The following is an 18,755-nucleotide window of genomic DNA, read 5'->3' on the forward strand; positions in this document are numbered from 1 at the left end:
GATCTTACAGCCTGTGGGTTGGAGCCCCACGTTAGGCTCTGTGCTGACAGCTTAGAGCCTGGAGCTCGCTTCGGATTCTGTGTCTCCATCTCTTTCTGTCCTCCCCACCCCCCTCCCAGCTCATGCTCTGTCTCTCTCAAAGATCAATAAACATTTTTAAAAAAAAATTAAAAGCAAGTCTCCTCAGGAGAATTTGGTATATGGTAAATATTGAGAGCTTTTTTTAAAGTTATGCTGTCCAAATAGAATAGTGCTTTGCACAGAATGGGGATCCAAAAGCATTGACTACGTCGGTGAACAAAAGTATGAGCCAATAAGGCATTTATTTGGAAAGGGACCCCACATCTTCCATATCTTCTAGATTCCAAATCCAGTGCTGTTTCCCTAAACCCCCTTGGAGAGCACCATTTGGGATTCCTTAAGTTAGGAAGGCATTAAGCCGTTGTTGAAAATGGGCCTCTGCTGTTCTCAGTTCTGGAGGCTTTTCTGCAAGCTGCCAGAACTCAGACGCTACACCGGCTGGACTCATTGCCCAGCCTGTCCAGGGAGCAGGTGGTTGGCCTGAAGCTTCGAGAGGCAGTTAAGGTCAAACTCCCCACTGTCACCAGGGACAGTTGTTCTCAAGAACATCTTTCATAAAAGAGTGAAATCCTCCTACTCAAATAGCCTTTGTCCTGAGAAGAGAGACAACTTTATGATTACTTTCTAATAAAAGTCTGTGCTAAGCTTGATTTCTGTGGAGCGTTCTGCAAGGACTGATAACCCCTGGGATCATCCAGCTGATGGTGGATTGAATTCAATCCTGAATTCTACTACCATGGGCTCTTGGGGGGTAACTTCTAACCTCTCTTAATGGAAAGGGACAAAGAAAGGCCAGTTCTGGATTTGTGAGGTCAGGCACAGCTCAGGCAGCATGGAATTTACGGAGTTTGCTGCCAGCTCAAGCTGTTTTCTCAAAATGACTGTCTCTCAAGGGAGAGATATTATGCTAATATTGTTAGAAGCTCAGAGGTTAGGTTATAAAACAATATTTATCTGCTCTTTTGTCAGCTTTATTTTTCGTTTTGGTTTAATGGTTGTTGAAAATGTGGGGAAATCAAGGGAGATGAAAAATTGCACCAAATATAAAAGACTAAAGAAAGAAAAGGAGGGGAGTAGAGAGTCAGCAAAGAGCAAGTGAGCACAGTATATTCACAGATGAGAGAATGTGGTAGAGTGAACGGGGAAGAGACTTTAGGTCCTGCCTCCCTCCTTTTTCCTTTGAAGAGAGTACGGTGTGTAAGCTTCGCACTGTCCTGACCCCGCCCCAAATTGTCAGTGACGCTGTTTTTTCTTTCGTCTAAGCCTGAAACAGGTATTGAGGGATACTCTCAGAAAGTTGTAAGTTGCCTGAGCACAACACTGAGACCCCCCAGAGACTACTGTAAGTCTAATGCTGTCTAGCAGAGGGTGCAGCCACAGAAGAATAAATGTCTGGACTTATGCCTTTGTCCGGCCCATGCCGGCTGCCCTCCTCTGTGTCTCACCATCTCCTGGAAAAGCTTTCAGCTGAATCCTTCATGCTCGCTCTCTCAGAAATACAGCCTCATGGGGCTCCTGGGTGGTTCAGTCGGTTAAGTGTCCGACTTCGGCTCAGGTCATGATCTCACGGTTTGCGAGTTTGAGCCCTCGAGCCCAGCATTGGGCTCTCTGCTGTCAGCACAGAGCCTGCTTTGGATCCTCTGTACCCTGCCTCTCTCTGCACCTCCCCCGCTAGTGCTTTCTCCCTCTCTCAAAAATAAATAAACATTAAAAAGGAAAAAAAGGAAACACCGCTGCATGTAATCCCTTTGCTATTTAGGGGTAGAGGTACCCGGGCTTGTGAGGGAAGAACAAGGATTCTGGACTCTGATCTGCCCCATTCTCCTTTCTCTCTCTCCCATATGAGGGTGAGACACTGAAAAATTGGAAGGTCAGGGAGGACGTTGTCCCATGGGACCTCTGGGTTTCTGCTCCCCACCACAAACCCCTAGAAGTAGAAGTATGGGACATCCTCCCACTGTTAGGAAACGTATTACAACGTATTCTCTTCTGCTCAGTGCTTTGCCCTTGTTGAAAAGAGAGAGGGGAGAGCAAGAAGGAATTAAGTGAAAAGGTTATTTCAACATACGATTCTGGTTGCGAATATTATGTTGTTCACATCGTTAGGAGGGTCAATTATGAATGTCCAGGGGAAATGACTGTGCCCTCTCTTCTTCTCTTATGTTCTCTCTTTTTCTCCCCTGCCAGTCTTGATACTTTCCTGCAAGGAGCTACCTGCCGAGTGAAGGTCAGGACATAATTTTGAGGTAAAAATGTTGCTTCTTCTTTGTATGAAAAAAGATGTTAATTATAAAAGAGGAGTATCATTCGAGGTAGTCCTGCTTGTTTATTTTTGCTTTTGTTGCCCTTACTTTTGATGTCAAATTCAAAAAATCATTGCCCACAGCAACATCAAGGAGCTGACCCCCTCTGTGTTCTTCTAGGAGTTTTATGGTTTCAGGTCTTACATTCAGAACTTTAATCCATTTTGAGCTGATTTTTATGTATGGTGTAACATTGGAGTCCTGTTTCATTCTTTTCCACACGGACATCTGGTTTCCCCAACACCATTTATTGAAGAGACTATCTTTTCTCCATTGTATGTTCTTGGTGCCTTTGTCATAAATTAATTCACCATATGTATATGCATGGGTTTGTTTCTGTGCTCTCTATTCTGTTCCATGGATCTATGTGTCTCTTTTTATGCCAATAAGATACTGTTTTGATTACCATAGCTTTCTTGTATAGTTTGAAATCCGGCAGTGTGTTGACTTCAGCTTTGTTCTTCTTTCTCAAGATGCTTTGGGTGTTTAGGGTTTTCTGTGGTTTCATACACATTGTAGGACTGTCTTCTCTATTTCTGTGAAAAATGCAATTGGAATTTTGGTAGGGATGACATTGAATCTGCACATCAGTGTGTATAGTAGGGACATTGGAACAACATTCCCGGCCTTTTTCCCCACAGAAGGCAAAATGACTTGTGATGGAGGTTTCAAACCCCCCCTATCTCTGCTACTTGGGATCTGTCCACCTGTGTCTTCTCATCTGCTCTCTGCTGCCCCTATCAGGGGACGCATGTGACTATGACCAATTTGTGCCAGTGTCAGGATAAATAAGCACATCTGACTCAGGGTTAATTAGCAAGACCACGTTACACCAGGCCTGGTCCGTTTTACTCCAGCTTCATCGGTAATAAAGGTGATAGTTTTATCTCTATCTACCTGACTTTTTTGCCCATCTTTCAGGGGGAGAAAGCAGACTGTTGCTTAATCACTTCTTAAAACTTCGAAACAATCATTGCTAAAAGGGCAAGGCAGAGCCATGAGCAGAAAATGGGCCAAGAATTTTGATGGTAGACCAAATCCAGGTCTACCTGGAAAAGGAACACAATGCCTGGTGTGAAACTGCTTGGGCATTTGCCAAAGGTGCGTCTTCCTTAAGACACTGTACTTCCATCTACCAGAAAATGGTCATAAGATGCTGATTTGCATAGAACGAGACAGTTTACTATCATTCTTCTGGAAATTGCCACATTTTGGGTGCAGATGGATGTCTAAGATGAGACTGGTGCCCTCCAGAGTTGTGCGGTGCGCTACCTGTCCTGCAGGCAGCACCAGTAAATGCTGGTGTCCTACACCGTATTGGGAAAATGGGGACACCCATACACCAAGTTCCTTCTTTCCTCACTCAGTGCAAGAAGCCCTCGAGTAAATAGGGCCCTCAAAGCTCCTTACTGGATTGGTCTTGCCCTGTCTGTGACTCAGTTTGGGCTCAAGGAACCATGCTTTTATAGCTATCTGAAGATATCTGAGTTCTGTACGAACCAGCCTCTAACATTATCTTATTTTAGGTCTTGGATACCAGATCTTTTTTAGAAGCACCTGACCCTACAGCTTGTTATTGTTAAATACCAGTCACCCAATCCCCAAACAATTCACTAATGCTTATGCAGGCCAGCCACGGGCCAGGATTCCTGTGCAATCACCACTCAGTCTTCCCCATCTCCACAACAGCCTAGCATAGTGGGTACTCAAAAAGCTGGTGAATGAATAAATGAATGGATAAATTCCTCATTTGTATACATAGTACAGCATCCTCTCTGAGTCATGTTTGTCTAGAATGTATTCATTCGTATATCGCCTTTGTGCCTTTTCCCAGAACTATTATATTGTTAGTGTTCTTTAAATTGGCTCACTTTTTCCCTTAAATCTTTTGAGTAAAAATCCTCATCGAGTGAAAAACAGTATCTCGGTATCTTTGTGCTATGGTAAAATGTTCAAACCTCACACCACTGAAAAACATGTTATGTAGTGACTATTGTGCAAATATCACAACTCAGGAAGCATTGCCCTAGGTCCTGGGGTCCACCAGGAGCTGAATCAAGATCCAACAAACTCCCAGATGCCAGCTGAATAATGCAACCTGCAGGCCTTGTCAAAGGCAGTACACATTGTGACACTTGTTAGCAATAGGATAGGGAGAGCTGGTAGCACCAGGAGAGGTTGGCCATAGGCTCACAGGCTTGCAAGCTGTCAACCCTGTCAAAAACAAAACAAAACAAAACAAAACCAAACAAAAAACCCAGAGCCATGCCTTCCAGCCAGAGGAAATGAATCAGAACAATTATTCAGAGTCATTTGTCTGGAAGGGGGAAGAGACTTTTTTCTTAGTTTGCAGGAAATGCTTAGGTAAGCACGAACCCTGCTGGGCAGGCTAGCACCTGCCAAGTCACTGTCTGGAAACCCAGATAATTCCAGACTCTGCACTTCCCGATGAAGTCCCCTTGGCATCAGTTGTCAGGGCTGTCCGATGGCTCAGTGAGAAAGCTTCTGCTCAGCATCCTGACAGAAGACACTGCGTTCCTACATCTGCTTGCTTGTCAGGGAACAGGTGTCTCTGGGTGGTACTGCCCTGGGTGTGATAAACACCAGTCAGGAGAGGCAGGTGAGGCTGACTTGCCTAGCAAAGCTATGGAGGCCACTCTGGGCCCAGGAACAGGGCTAGAGGAGAAGCCGCCCTCTTGGTTCTAACTGTGGGGTGCCTTGGACATACCTTAGTCCACCAAAAATATCAGAAAAATAAGGGGAAGAAAATGTGCTAGGCATTGTGCTGGCTGCTGTAAGGATAGACATTGTATATCCATCTTTTACAAAATGTTAGAGCAAGCCTTTATTTGTAAATAACCAAATAATAAAGCACTCATCCTGAACTTACTGGAAGGCCAGGGAATTTCCCAGGCATTTCTGAGAGTTCCCAAAGACAGCTTTATGTTCCCAAAACCCATTTGCTTTCCTCTGGGGTGCCTTCTGAATTTAAGTTCATTCATGTTGGCTGTGTCGAAATCATGTCTCCACAGTCCAGTCTCTCAGATCACTTTGCACATTGCCACACACACACCTCACCACCAGAGTAGATGCAGGGTCCTCCTTGAAGCCCCAAAGCACAGCAAACACAAGGTTGCCATGCCAGATGTGTTTGATCAGAGTGTAAGAATGACATGAGGACACTACACTGTAGCTGGACATCTGTTGTCACTGCTTCTAGGACACATCAGCCCTGCCCCTTCCCAGGTACTCATTCCTGTCACTGTCACCCATAGCTGCTGACCTCAGGGCATGACATAGGGGCTCACTTATCTACCCAGACAAAAATCCTCCTTCAAAATTCCTATATTTATAATTCCAGCCCCCTTCTGTTTTTCCCCATCCTCAGGACCCCACAAGAGGAAGTAGAAAAAATTTTTAAAAGGTAAAAACAACTCTCTAGAGACAGATCACCTGTGATGAAGACAGCCCTGTAATTATTAAACAGGAAGTTTGACCATCCTGTCTAAAGTATATGCATTTGAATCTTGCCATTTGCCTTTACCTCTGAATGACTAAATTATTTCTGTATTTATGTATGTATTCATTTATTTAGTAGACCTGCATCACACCTGCTGAGTGCCAGGCACTGTACTGTGCAAAGATTAGCTCCTTTAATCTGTATAACAGTCATACAAGATAGTGTCTACTTTCACTTCTATTTGACAGATGAGGGCTCTGAGGCACAGAGAGACTGAATAACTTGTCTGACATCACACAGCCAGCAAGGAGCAGAGCAGGATTTAACCAGGTCAGTTGGCTCTGTAGTTGGTTCTTAACTACTTGACCATACTTCTCTGCAGTGGTCCCCATCCACACTGAGGGAGACCTAGTCCCAAAGACAAGCCCAAGCTTATACAGTGGGGCATAAGAAAAGAATTGCTGTCCGGTGTGTCCCCTCTTCCCACCATCAAGGGTTCAGAAATATTGTTGTCTTAAAGCCCCTCCCCCAGTTACATTATCCAAATTGGTTTACATAACAACCCTATTCGTTGTATGTTCTCTTGATTTTACAATTGGGAAAACTGAGGCACAGTAGGCAGTAGAGCTTGGATTTGACCCCAAACCTGGCTGACTTTAAAAAAAGTATGTTCTCAGGGTGCCTGAGTGGCTCAGTTGGTTAAGCATCTGACTTCGGCTCAGGTCATGATCTTGCGGTTGGTGAGTTCATGCCCCACGTTGGACTCTGTGCTGACAGCTCAGACCCTGGAGCCTGCTTTGGATTTTGTGTTTCCCTCTCTCTCTGCCCCCCTCCCACTCACATTCTGTCTGTCTCTCTCTCTCAAAAATAAATAAACATTAAAAAAAATTTAAAGGGGAACCTGGCTGGCTCAGTCAGTTAAGCCTCTGACTTCTGCTCAGGTCATGATCTCACGCTTTGAGGGTTCAAGCCCCACATCGGGCTCTGTGCTGACAGTTCAGAGCCTGGAGCCTGCTTCAGATTCTGTGTCTCCCTCTCTCTCTGCCCCTCCCCTACTTACGCTCTTTCTCTCTCAAAGATGAATACACATTAAAAATTTTTTTAATTTAAAAATTAAATAAAAAATAAAAATAAAAAAATATGTTCTCTCCACCATACAGAGCACTGTGTCTATATGATGCTACTAAAGATAGTATTTTTTTTAACCTGCCTCATTTTAAATCTTTTACGTACAATGCTAAGACTTGAAGAGTTCAGAAGGAGAAAAACTAGATTTCAAAGAAAAGCTTACGCAATGATCAACTGCATAAGTAATGTGTTTGAGTTCTGTGTGAAGGAAAAAAGAAACTTGCCATAGTTCTAGTTAGAGTGTAAGTCTTTGGGCCAGGCACATTCCTACACACCTTCCTTAACATGCTTTCTGCCTCCAGGTTCTCTTGCCCATCAACCTCCCATTCACTCACAGCCAGTGAGGATCTCTCTCAAAGGCATTCATCTCCTCCAAATATGGTGATGACAATAGTAATAATAATACCTTCAACAGCCCTGTTCATCCAGTGGATATTTATTTAGGTGCTCATTGGAAGTGCTCATCTATCAGGATGTCTGGATTTGAATACTGAGCCCACCATGTCTTAGCTATGTGACCATCGGCAAGCTATTTAACCTCTTTGTGCCTCAATTCTTTGTTGTAAAGATAAAACGGAATTACATATGTAAAGTGTTAATAGCAGTGCCTGGCATATAGGTAGGAGCTCAATAAATGTTAGTTGTTACAGTTAGAATTTGCCAACCATAACAGTAGGTACTGGTGACACAAATAAAAAATAAATGTAGTGTGACCGCAACTCAAGTTAAACCATAACTGAGATGAACATGCATCCTTAACTATGACTGCTACTTGGTTAAGCAAATGTTATGTGGGAGTAAAACTTTACCCAGCACGGTTTTCTGTCTCTTGACCAGTGCCTCAAAATCAGAGGGATCCTGTGGAAGCAATGCTGAAGTTATCTGCATATTTTTTCAATCTTGGCTCTAGGTGAAAATTTAGAGTCCATGATGTTGGGAGAGGGCAACTTCTGACAATATGTCAGACGAGCTCATGTTGCAGGACTTCCTTAGTGTGACAAATCCTAGCTAAATTAAAACTAGAAAAAAACTAATACATAGTCTTTTAAATATATACACTTTCTCACATCAGCCATGTGCTTGGCTTTATGTTGAGTGCTAACGGTATAAAAAGAAATACCTCGGTGCTAGAAAAAAAATAAGAAATTGAGGCAAAAGCATTAAGAGATAATGCTGTACTCATCCGCAGGGTTACTGGTCTTATATATAGGTCACATGAGCTAGTGATTGAGATTTTTACAACCACACAAGGGCAAGAGACTTGGCTTTGGAGAGAGAGAGAAAAAGAGAGAGAGAGAGAGAGAGAGAGAGAGAGATTGAGCTGTAACTAAGCCCCATGCATAAGGCTGGGATCTTTGGATGCTATTCTATAAAAAGGAACATAAAAAGAATCCACAAAAAGGAGATAAAACTTCATTCTCCATCTCATGTAAGTTTCTATATAACCGTGAGTGAGAAAACAAAGTCACCATAAGAAATAGAAAAATGTTAAGCTTGAAGCACGTGTAGTAGATGACCAGAATTCACGTTATTATCGTAATTCAGAAAAACCCCAAATAGTAAATAGAGGCAAAATTTGTTTTGGAATTAGTGTGACCACAAGGATCTTAGCAGCTAAAAATTCAAAACCACTCTGCAAGGATACTTCCAGGACACATGGGTCTCCCACAGGGGGGAAAAAAAAATATATATATATATATATATATATATCTGAACATAAGTTCCCAATTAAATTATAAATTAAAAAACAAAGTTATCACAGGGAAATCCAGCAGGTAATAAAAAGAAGAATTAATACACAACATGGAAAAAAAAAGAAAACAAGCTTAAAAAAAGATAATATGTAAAATAGAGACAAAATGATGAATCAGAAATCATATTAAAAATAAGGAGTATGAACAAAATAATATGCATATTTGAAAAAAAGCAAATAAAACTTTGAAGAATAAAAGATAACATTAAAATTGAAAACAGCAAGCTGAATTTAAATAGAAGATTAGATACAGCTGCAAAGAGAATCAATAAACCAGAAGAGAAACCTCAGGAAATAAAGTAGATTATGTCATAGAGAAATAAAATTATAAGCCATTTTTAAATGAGGACATAAGAAGAAAGTTTAAGTGTACATGTAATAGAAATTTCAGAAAGAGTGAATATAAAGATTTCAGAAGGAAAGAATAGAAAGGATGAGAAGAAAGCAATATATAAAGAGATAATGGCTGAGAATTTTTCAAAGACGATTTGAAAGGCACACTGAGTCCTGAGAAGAGAAAATAAAAACCATCCTATACCTTTACATGCCATGGTAAAACTTCTGAACCTTAAAAGCAATGGGAGAGAAAAAAAAGACCCTATGACCCTACAAAAGAATTAGAATTAGATTGACTGCAGAGTTCCTATAAACAGCAAAAGAGACCAAAGAACTGTAAAATTATGTCTTCAAAGTTCTTAGTAAAATAACTGCCATCCTGAAATTCAGTGCCAGCTCTCATATTCAAGAGCAGTGGTGAAACACTACATTGGTGAGCATTCTAGAATGATTAAGTCCAAGCCTTGGTCCCATGGAGCAGCAGATTAAAAGGATGCTGGGAATCCCTGTAAACCAATATTCGTGGACTTAGAATTTCCCAAAAGAAAACAGAATCATCTTTTTCTTTCTAGAAAAAGAAGGGAAATCCATTAGGACTGATTTTAGGTTCTTAACCTACTCCAGCCTCTGAACACAAATCTCCCAAGACAAGCTGGGTTCATATTACAGGCAGGTGATTGAACTGGCCTGAGAATTCCTGATGGAAAACACACATAGTTGTCTGCATTGGTCAGGAAAACTCTGAAATTGTCACAGTTTCCAAGAGCTTATTGGATACTGAATGAAGTAGATAAGTTTATAATTGTTATAAAAAGTGGGTGTGCTCTAAAGGTGGGAAGTGGGGTGCCATGGCCACTCAGAGAGAAGACGCCGACTCCTCATTGTCTGTAGTTCAGACTTAGCTTGACAGTCTATGTCTTTCACCATAATGTCCTGTCATAACTTCTCCAAAATAATCTTTCACTACTCCCCAAGCTAACACTCCCCTCCAAATGATTGGACTCTTCACTAACCCTTGAAAACAAGTCCCATTTTAATTAAAGTCCCATGTTAAATAAATATGGGCTGTTTGTTGGTTGATTAGTTGACTGGTTGAGTAACAAAAGCAATTCAGATCGCCTTATGTCTTGACATTTCAGTTGTGCTAAACCGCTGTGGACAGATTATAAATCAGGTTGTACATAGAAAGAGAAATCTCTGTTATAAAGCATGTGACCTAACCTCCAGGTTGCAACAACTTTTCGTTAAAGCATGTAGTATAGTACAGAAGTTTAGATGCCAGCTTTGGAGACCGATTTCCTGAGATCTAATTCTCATTCTACTATTAGCTCTGTGACCTTGGGTAAGATATTTAATTTCTTTGTGTCTTGATAGCAAACCATAGGAATAAAATTAAGGCGTTACTCATAAAGTACTTGCAAGAATTTAATGAAGCAATATATGTAAAATTAAAATGTGCCTGATAACTGGCACATACTTAATATAAGTTAGCATGCATTGCCATTATTTTTATTAATGCTTAAATGCAGAACAAGGAAGAAACATCTGCTATTTGATTTATATATTATTGCAGGTAAGAGAAGGGCATCTAAATGAAGATTTGGAGAGGACCATGCAATCTTCCAATTTCCTATAATTCTACACCAATTCTCAAAATATAGAGTAACTACTGAGACTAGATACCAGGTCCTCAATCTACCATTCATTCTATCAACTCTATCACTGGTATAATACAGGTCTCCTGGCTTATAATCAGCACTTTCATCATTTCATTATTATTTTTACAACAATTTCACTGATAGTACTTACCTGACAACCATTGCTATTATCACAACCATAACTAATGCCACTGTTGTGTTATCATTGCTTCCTCCCCACTAGAAATCATTTATGATGCACCAGCCTTGTGCCAAACACTCTAAGAAAGTATTTTCTCAAAAAAAAAAAAAAAAAAAAAGGATTGTCTCTAGTCATTATAACAACTCTGCAAGAATTATATTTCTCTCCCCATTTTACAGATGAGGAAATTGCTAAATAGCTTGTTCAACATTCACAGCCAGTGGGCAGAAGGGTCAGGATTCACACCTAGATCCTGCTAGCTCTCAAGGCCATACCTTTTCCACTTTGCCAACCTGCCTCTCTACCTAAAATGTACTGGAGCACAATAGAACAGATTTTTACCAGTTTTACAGCTGTTTCTCTCAGCCTGCAAAACAGATTGCTCCCAGTTGCTGAGCCTGATGATTGGTGCCAATTTGTCAAAATGCCAGTGGAGTTTTAATGATTTAGAAAAAAGCACAGGCTGATGGCTTTTTCTACACCCAGCAGATGCCTCTGTTCCAAGAACTCTAACAGCATCAAAGTGGAGCGCACCCCCTGACTTGCAATGTTTCCTGCAAATGACAAGTCTGTGGACGTCATCTGGGGACCAAGGGCAAGGATGAGCTCTGTCAGGCTCATCTGCCGGGAAAAGGGGAGCAAAAAAAACAACCAAGATAAAACCACCATGGGGCTGGAAATCTGGCAGAGGATGGCCTGAAGATTAGTTTTAGATTAGATAAGTCCTGTCTTCCTCTTGGTATTTGGAAAGCCTTGAAACTTCAGCTTTCTTACTTTGGCTCTTCTGTTCCAGCTCTTGGCGTAATTATTTTGATAAAGTGCATCCCGAGATGAGAGCCTCACTGACGTCTATTTGACAAGAACTCAGAGCAGTAAAGGGGAGAAGAAAGCTGTGTGTGCAGCTTGGAAGCCACAGATAAATGGGGCCTATTCACAAGGCAGTGTGAAAAACGGGAGAGTGATGGTAGCCATTTTGCAAGGTGCGGGACTTATGGACTCATAAGTCTTTTAGAACTTGGCAATTGTGCTTCAAAATGATGGAGAAAAATGAGCAAGTGACTGCACACCAAATATAACCCACCTTTCTGAGAGCAGGAAGCAGGAGCCCATGCTCATGCCTCATGTGGCATTTCTGTGCACGATCCATCATCTGGGCTGGGGAATTCACAGGCCTCGGAAACCTCTGCAGAGCCTCAAAGGTAGGATGTGCTTTGAATTCTGAGTTATTACAACTCATTCAAATTCTCATTTTCCACAGGGTTGCTAAATCTTATCGGGAGCTGCTTTTCTAAGGTAGGTCCAGCATCTTAGCAGACAAAGGGGACAAGGAGGAATTCTGAGAGGCTCTAGGGAGAGAGAGCATAATGAGGGTGTAGGAGTGGTAAACTTCCAGGTAAAGGGAGTTGCCTACGGCAGGCTGTTAGAAGCCTACATGGTGGTGGTGGTGATGATGGTGATGACAATGACAACGATGACAGTAATAGCCCCTCCTACTTGCAGAGCATTTACTCTATGCCAAGTCCATGCCAAGAGCCTTCATAGGCAACAGGTGTGATATGTCAACAGGTGTCATATGTTTTCTCCTGCCTCTGGCATCTTACATACTTTGTTTTCAGTCCCCTACCTGTTTTTTATTTTAGGCTTCAGGATTGAAAAGTCTGGTTTGTGGGAGGGTCAGACCATGGAGAATACATGATCAGGTTTTCTGAGATAGAGGTATGGTTGCAGATGAAAACAGAGTTCTCAGACTAGAGTGGAGGGAGAGTTTCAGAAGGGACACAAAGCTTTGGTATTGATGAGGGTCTCTAAGAAAAGAGTCTTCTAGCTGGACACCCTGAGAGCTGGCTATCTTAGTTTTTTCACTAAGTTTTTGGCAGTCATAATGAAATACCAGTGGGGGACTTAAGCAACAGAAATTTATTTTCTCATGACTCTAGAGGCTAGAAGTCCAAGATAAGGTGTTGGTAGGGTTGGTTTCTTCTGAGGCCTCCCAGAAGAGAGGTTAGTTTCTTCTTGGCTTATAGATGGCTGTCTTCTTCCTGTGTCTTCTTCCTCTTGTGTGTGTCTGTGTCCTAATTTCCTCTTCTAGTAAGGATACCAGCCATTTTGGATTAGTGTCTACCCTAATGACCTCATTTGAACTTGAGTTCCTCTTTAAAAACTCTATCTCCAAATACAGTCACATTCTAATATACTGGGGGTTAGTGCTTTTACGTACGAACTTTGGGGGGCAATCATTCAGCCCATAACAATGGTCTCAGGGACAAGGAGCACAACAAAACCATAGGTAGTTTGGGGAAAGAGGGGAAAGTATGGAGGATTCGCTAGATTCTCTTCCCAAATAGTATAGCAAAGCAATAAGACCCAATAGTAAAAATGTCTGTGTGTTGTATTTATGCAGGAAAGCATGAGCTCACCTCACAAAGTTTGTCAAATCCAGAGTGGCCAAGCCCTTTGTCCCGAAGAGCAGGTCAGACAAAGCACAGATAGGTGGAGGCTCTAAAAAACTCTGTCATCAGAAAAAAGGGAAAATGAAACAATAGCATTCTACCTAAGATACGAACAAGGACATCTCAGAGAATATCAGCATGTATAGATGTTGATAGCCAATCTTGCCATTTGTGTAACACTTACTATATGCCAGGTTCTGTTATAGGTTATAGCTTCATTTGAATCAGATCATTTCATTCTATCATCAATCCTACAAAATAGCTATTATTATTACTCACACTTTACAGATGAGAAAATTGAGTCATAGAGAGAACTTGCCCTAGGTTACAGACAAGGAAGTGAAGAACCAGAATTCAAGCCATAGGCCAAGCTCTTGACCAGAACAAAGATTAATCACTACCCAGCAATATATCCACACTGATTATAAAAATATCAAATGCTTCTATATATGTTGGCGTACAACTGGTAGTCCAATACTCCTTAATGCTTTCTTGCTGCCCTGTCCACCAAGACCCCTCCCCTGGGACCCCAAGAACAGAATCCCTACATTAACAATTAATTCCAGGGTCTGCCAGACTCCTGTTCCAGCTCTGCATGTCCCATTCAGACTGATGAGACCCAGTGCCATAGTGGTGCTTCTTTTTTTTAATATAATTTATTGTGAAATTGGCTAACATACAGTATGTAAAGTGTGCTCTTGGTTTTGGGGGTAGATTCCCATGGTTCATCGCTTACATACAACACCCAGTGCTCATCCCAACAAGTTCCCCTCCTCAATGCCCAACACGCATTTTCCCCGCTCTCCCACCTCCCCCATCCATCTTCAGTTTGTTCTCTGTATTTAAGAGTCTCTTGTGGTTTGCCTCCCTCCCTCTCTGTAACTATTTTTTTCCCTTCCCTTCCCCCATGGTCTTATATTAAGTTTCTCAAGATCCACATATGAGTGAAAACATATGATATCTGTCCTTCTCTGACTTATTTCACTCAGCATAATGCCTTCCAGTTCCATCCACATTGCTGCAAATGGCATGATTTCATTCTTTCTCATTGCCAAGTAGTACTCCATTGTATATACAAACCACATAGTGGTTTTTAAATATCTTGAACATTAGTCCTGCCTTATACCCCTGTATCATATTGCCTCTTGTGGGCCAGAATGTCCCCACCAATACTTTGGAAACATTACATCATTCAGGATCAGCTGTAGCCACAGCCCCCACAGCCAGTGGTTTCATCTAAAAAGTCTTGCTCATGCTACGTGTCCAGCATGTGTCAGCAAAGAGTCTCTGCTCATCATAGTCACTCAGGGGCCCAGCTGATTAAGCCTCCACCCTAAGGTGTGCTTACACAGATACCAAGGGAGAACCAGACTGTGGCATATCAAATGCTGACTCTTAATTCTCCTACCAGGAAGTGACATATGTCATGTCCACATACATTTCAGTGGACAATGTGAATCACGGGGTCATGCCTATCTTCAAAGGGGCCAATCCTACATGTGTCTAAAAGAAAGAAAGTAGAAATGTTTGGCACAGAGCACTGGTGACCAACCCACATGGCCAGCACTTAGTGACAACACATGGAAGCTGAGAATCCTACATGTTCTGAGATGATGCTCCCTTTTTTTTCCTATTTTTTAATGTTTATTTTTGAGAGAGAGAAAGAGAGAGAGAGAGAAAACACAAGCAGGGGAGGGGCAGAGAGGGAGAGGCAGACACAGAATCTGAAGCAGGCTCCAGGCTCTGAGATGTCAGCACAGAGCCCAACATGGGGCTCAAACCCACAAACCATGAGATCATGACTTGAGCTGAAGTAGCACACTTAACTGACCCTGAGACACCCAAGCACCCTCTGAGATGATGCTTCTGACATGGGGGACTTATAATAAAAAAATCAAGTTCTAATAACATTAAGTAATTGTATTTAAAAAATACCTGAGTTCCTCAAATGATATTTATATATACAACACTTAAATTATTTCATCAAATAATTATATAAAACACTTTAAGATGATATTTTATTCCTGTTTTATAGACAAGGACACTGAGCTACGGTAAGTAACTTGCGTGAGGACATTACCAAATACTACAGCTAAGATTTGAACCCTTGTCTGCCTGGCTCCAACACTTTCCAGTTTTAAAACACATGCTGTCATTTATTCATTCATTTTACAGTTACCTACTGAGAGCCAACTATGTGTTAGGCACTATAATGAAGTTGAGAATACAGCAAGGTCTCTCCTGCATGGAGCTTAAATTAGGATAAGGGAAGAAGACCCAGAATAAAAAGCAAGGAAACAACTATGTAAACAAGAAGATATCGAGTAATAATAATACTATGATGAAAAGAAAATGGAGAGTTATATGATAAAGGGGCTACTTTAAGGAGGTGATATTTGAGCTCAGACACAAATGACAAGAAGGAGCCACCAATGTGAATGTTTGAAGGAAAAGGCATTTGGCCCAAAAAGAACAGTTAGTTCCAAGGCCTCAAGGTCAAGATAAGCTTGGAAATGAAAGGACCTCTTATGTAGTTACAGTCAGATGTCAGCTGAGGCTACAGTCCAATGAAGGATCCACTGGACTGGATGTGCAAGATGGTTCACTCAATATATATGGCTGGCAGCTGAACTGGGGCTTCACCTATGCCCTCTCCATATCACACATGGCCTCTCCGAGTAGCATGAACTTCTCACAGCATGACAGTGGGGTTTCAAAAGGGAATGTCCCAGACTAAACATTCCAAGAGGCAGAAAACAGAAACTAGCTTGGAGTTAGCACAGAATCACATCCACAGTATTCTAATAGTCAAAGAAATGACAAGGCCTGGCCCAACTCAAGAGGGTTAAACTGGGTTAAACAGTGTTCCCCCAAATTCAGGTCCGTGCAGAATCTCAGGAATGTAACCATATCTTGTAGGGTCTTTGCTGATGTGCTTAGGTAAGTTCAAATGAGGTCATACCAGATTGGGTGGGTCCTAAATCCAGTGACTGTGGGATGAGCCCTAAATCCAGTGACTGGCATCCATATTAGAGGAGAGACACAGAGACAGAGATGCAGAGATGGAAGCAATGCACTGGGAGCCAAGGAACAGCAAGGATTGCCAGCAGCCTCCAGAAGCTGGGAGAGGCAGGGAACATCCTGAGTTCTCTGAAGGAACCCACCCTACAGACACCCTGATTTAGGAATTCTGACCTCCAGAACTGTGAGAAAATAAACTTCTGTTGTTTTAAGACTTTCAATTTGTGGTAATTTGTTACAGCAGCCTTAGAAAACTAAGAAACAGGCAGAGAAATAACTCCTCCTTCTGAAGAATGTGACGGTCACATTGCAGAAGAGAAAAACAATGATGGCGGATATTATCAGGGCCATCCTGGGAAAAATACCACCTGCTACTAGTGTTCATACCCCAAACAGGGTAATAGTCTCAGGAGCTATCAGGTTGGTTTCTTCTTCCTTTAATAATTTGTATGTTCTATGTTTTTGTGAGTATGTGTGTGTGTGTGTGTGTGTGTGTGTGTGTCTTGCTGTAGGGCTCCCAGTATCTTCCAGTATCTTCTTGGGAAAGTGTTGGGGTGTGAACAAACCAACAACATTCTTTTCCCTGGGTTAGGGCTACAGCTTACACCTCAACCCGTGAGTGTCACTGTTATTTTTGCCGGACTGAATTTCAAACTTTTTCTCAGCAGGATGTAAAGATTGAGCTACAGCTTTGACAATTTCTGAGCTCTTGCTGTGGCTGAGATCAAGGAACCATAGTTAATCACCAAGGGGTTGGTGGATGCTGCTGCCACTTCTCCACACAAAGCACCAAGGCCAACCCAGCCCAAAGCTAGAAGACCACAGGACCTGGGCATATTGACAGCTACTCATGGGTCTGAAAAGATGGAGTGTGTCCCAAGCACTGAAGAGGCTTCTGCAAGTCTCCTGTGCCTTCTGAACATGCCTCAGGAAGCTGTTCTTCAGCCGTTACCTAGGAATTTGAGATTTAAGGCTTGAAGCTTAAAGACCATGGAATCACTGGCATCTCATTGGGAACTGAGACAGTGGATATGGACACGCTTTGAAAGATGTAACAAATAAAAGCAGAGATTATTACGGATGCTTAGTGTCAAATCCTTCTACCATATGCCTCCACTAACAGGAAACTCACTACCATATAAACATGTTACAGGCCCAGCCCTCAGTGGTGAGGAAGTTTGCTCTCTGTCCAGATAAATTGGTGGTAGGCAGAGGAGGTGGGGAGAAAGTCACCTGTGAGATAGCAAAGTTCCATTACTATGCATGGATGTAAGAATTAAACCTGCGTGACGAGAGGCCCAAGTTGAGAATCCAAAAATAAAATTAGCCCAAGATGATTGAAACCATAGGACAGGTTTCAAGCAGGATTAAATGTAAAACTACCCCGAGGGAACATTTTCACAATACAAGGTAATAATTTGCTCTTCCCATTCCCAAACAAAAAGGAAATGTAAAAAACATTCTGCCAAAGGTTGAGTTTACTAGGGAAAAAGATTACAAAATACATGAGCAAATGAATCTTCATGAAAACATGTGATAATAGGAAAATTATCTGCCCCCTACTCCATTAAACTGGAACTAATATAGCAAATCTAAAAAAGGTGTAAGTGAGCCTGGGTGGCTCAGTTGGTTAAGCATCCAACTTTGGCTCAGGTCATGATATCATGGTACAGGGGGTCAAGCCCCACATCTGGCTCTGTACCGACAGCTCGGAGCCTGGAACCTGCTTTGGATTCTGTGTGTGGGTCTCTCTCTGCCCCTCTCCTGCTCACGCTCTGTCTCTCAAAAACGAATAAATGTTAAAAAAAATATTCTAAAAGCTGTAAGTATATTTGAAATGAATAAGTATATTTAAAATGAATAAATAAATAAAAATACTGAAAGATGGGGGACTGAAAAAAAGCTATTTAGTGTTTTTAAAAATAACAGGTAAACCTTCAAGAAGTTAAAACCGAACTATTGAAATGAAAAACCCAGTGGTTAGCTTAAAATTAAATTAGATACAGCTAAAGACAGAACAAGTAAACTGGGAAAATTATCTAGAATGCAACAAAAGGATATGGAGAAAAAATGTGAAATAAGAGTTAGACATTGAAGATAGAATGAGAGGGTCCAAAATATATCTTCAACCTATTAGTGGCTAACCAAAGAACTTCAAAACATAAGGCAAAAATTGACATAATTACAAAGAAAATATGACAAATCCATAGTCACAAAAAAATGTTTTAAGACATCTCTCTTAGAAACTGATATATTGAAAGACCAAATATGAGTAGTATTTAGAACATTTGAAAAATTTAATAAGCAACCTTGAGCTAATGGACAAATAGAGAAATCCACCACCACAGAGAATACATTTGTTTTCTGGCTCATGTAAAACCAGT

At 41.5% G+C, this 18,755-nt stretch overlaps 1 long non-coding RNA gene across 2 annotated transcripts in view; it reads left to right on the top strand.

Annotated features, from left to right (window-relative positions):
- Nucleotides 1-17,709, top strand: part of LOC125920343 (uncharacterized) — a 95,959-nt gene extending 78,250 nt beyond the window's left edge. The window contains exons 3-5 of one of the 2 annotated variants that reach the window (XR_007457028.1): nucleotides 2,269-2,327; nucleotides 11,694-12,099; nucleotides 17,037-17,709. This is a non-coding gene — a long non-coding RNA (uncharacterized LOC125920343). The remainder of the gene's footprint in view (nucleotides 1-2,268; nucleotides 2,328-11,693; nucleotides 12,100-17,036) is intronic. The other variant, XR_007457027.1, reaches the window with a different exon arrangement.
- The last annotated feature ends 1,046 nt before the right edge of the window (nucleotides 17,710-18,755 follow it).

This window comes from Panthera uncia, chromosome B4 (assembly GCF_023721935.1).
Source record: "Panthera uncia isolate 11264 chromosome B4, Puncia_PCG_1.0, whole genome shotgun sequence".
Lineage (NCBI taxonomy): Eukaryota > Metazoa > Chordata > Mammalia > Carnivora > Felidae > Panthera > Panthera uncia.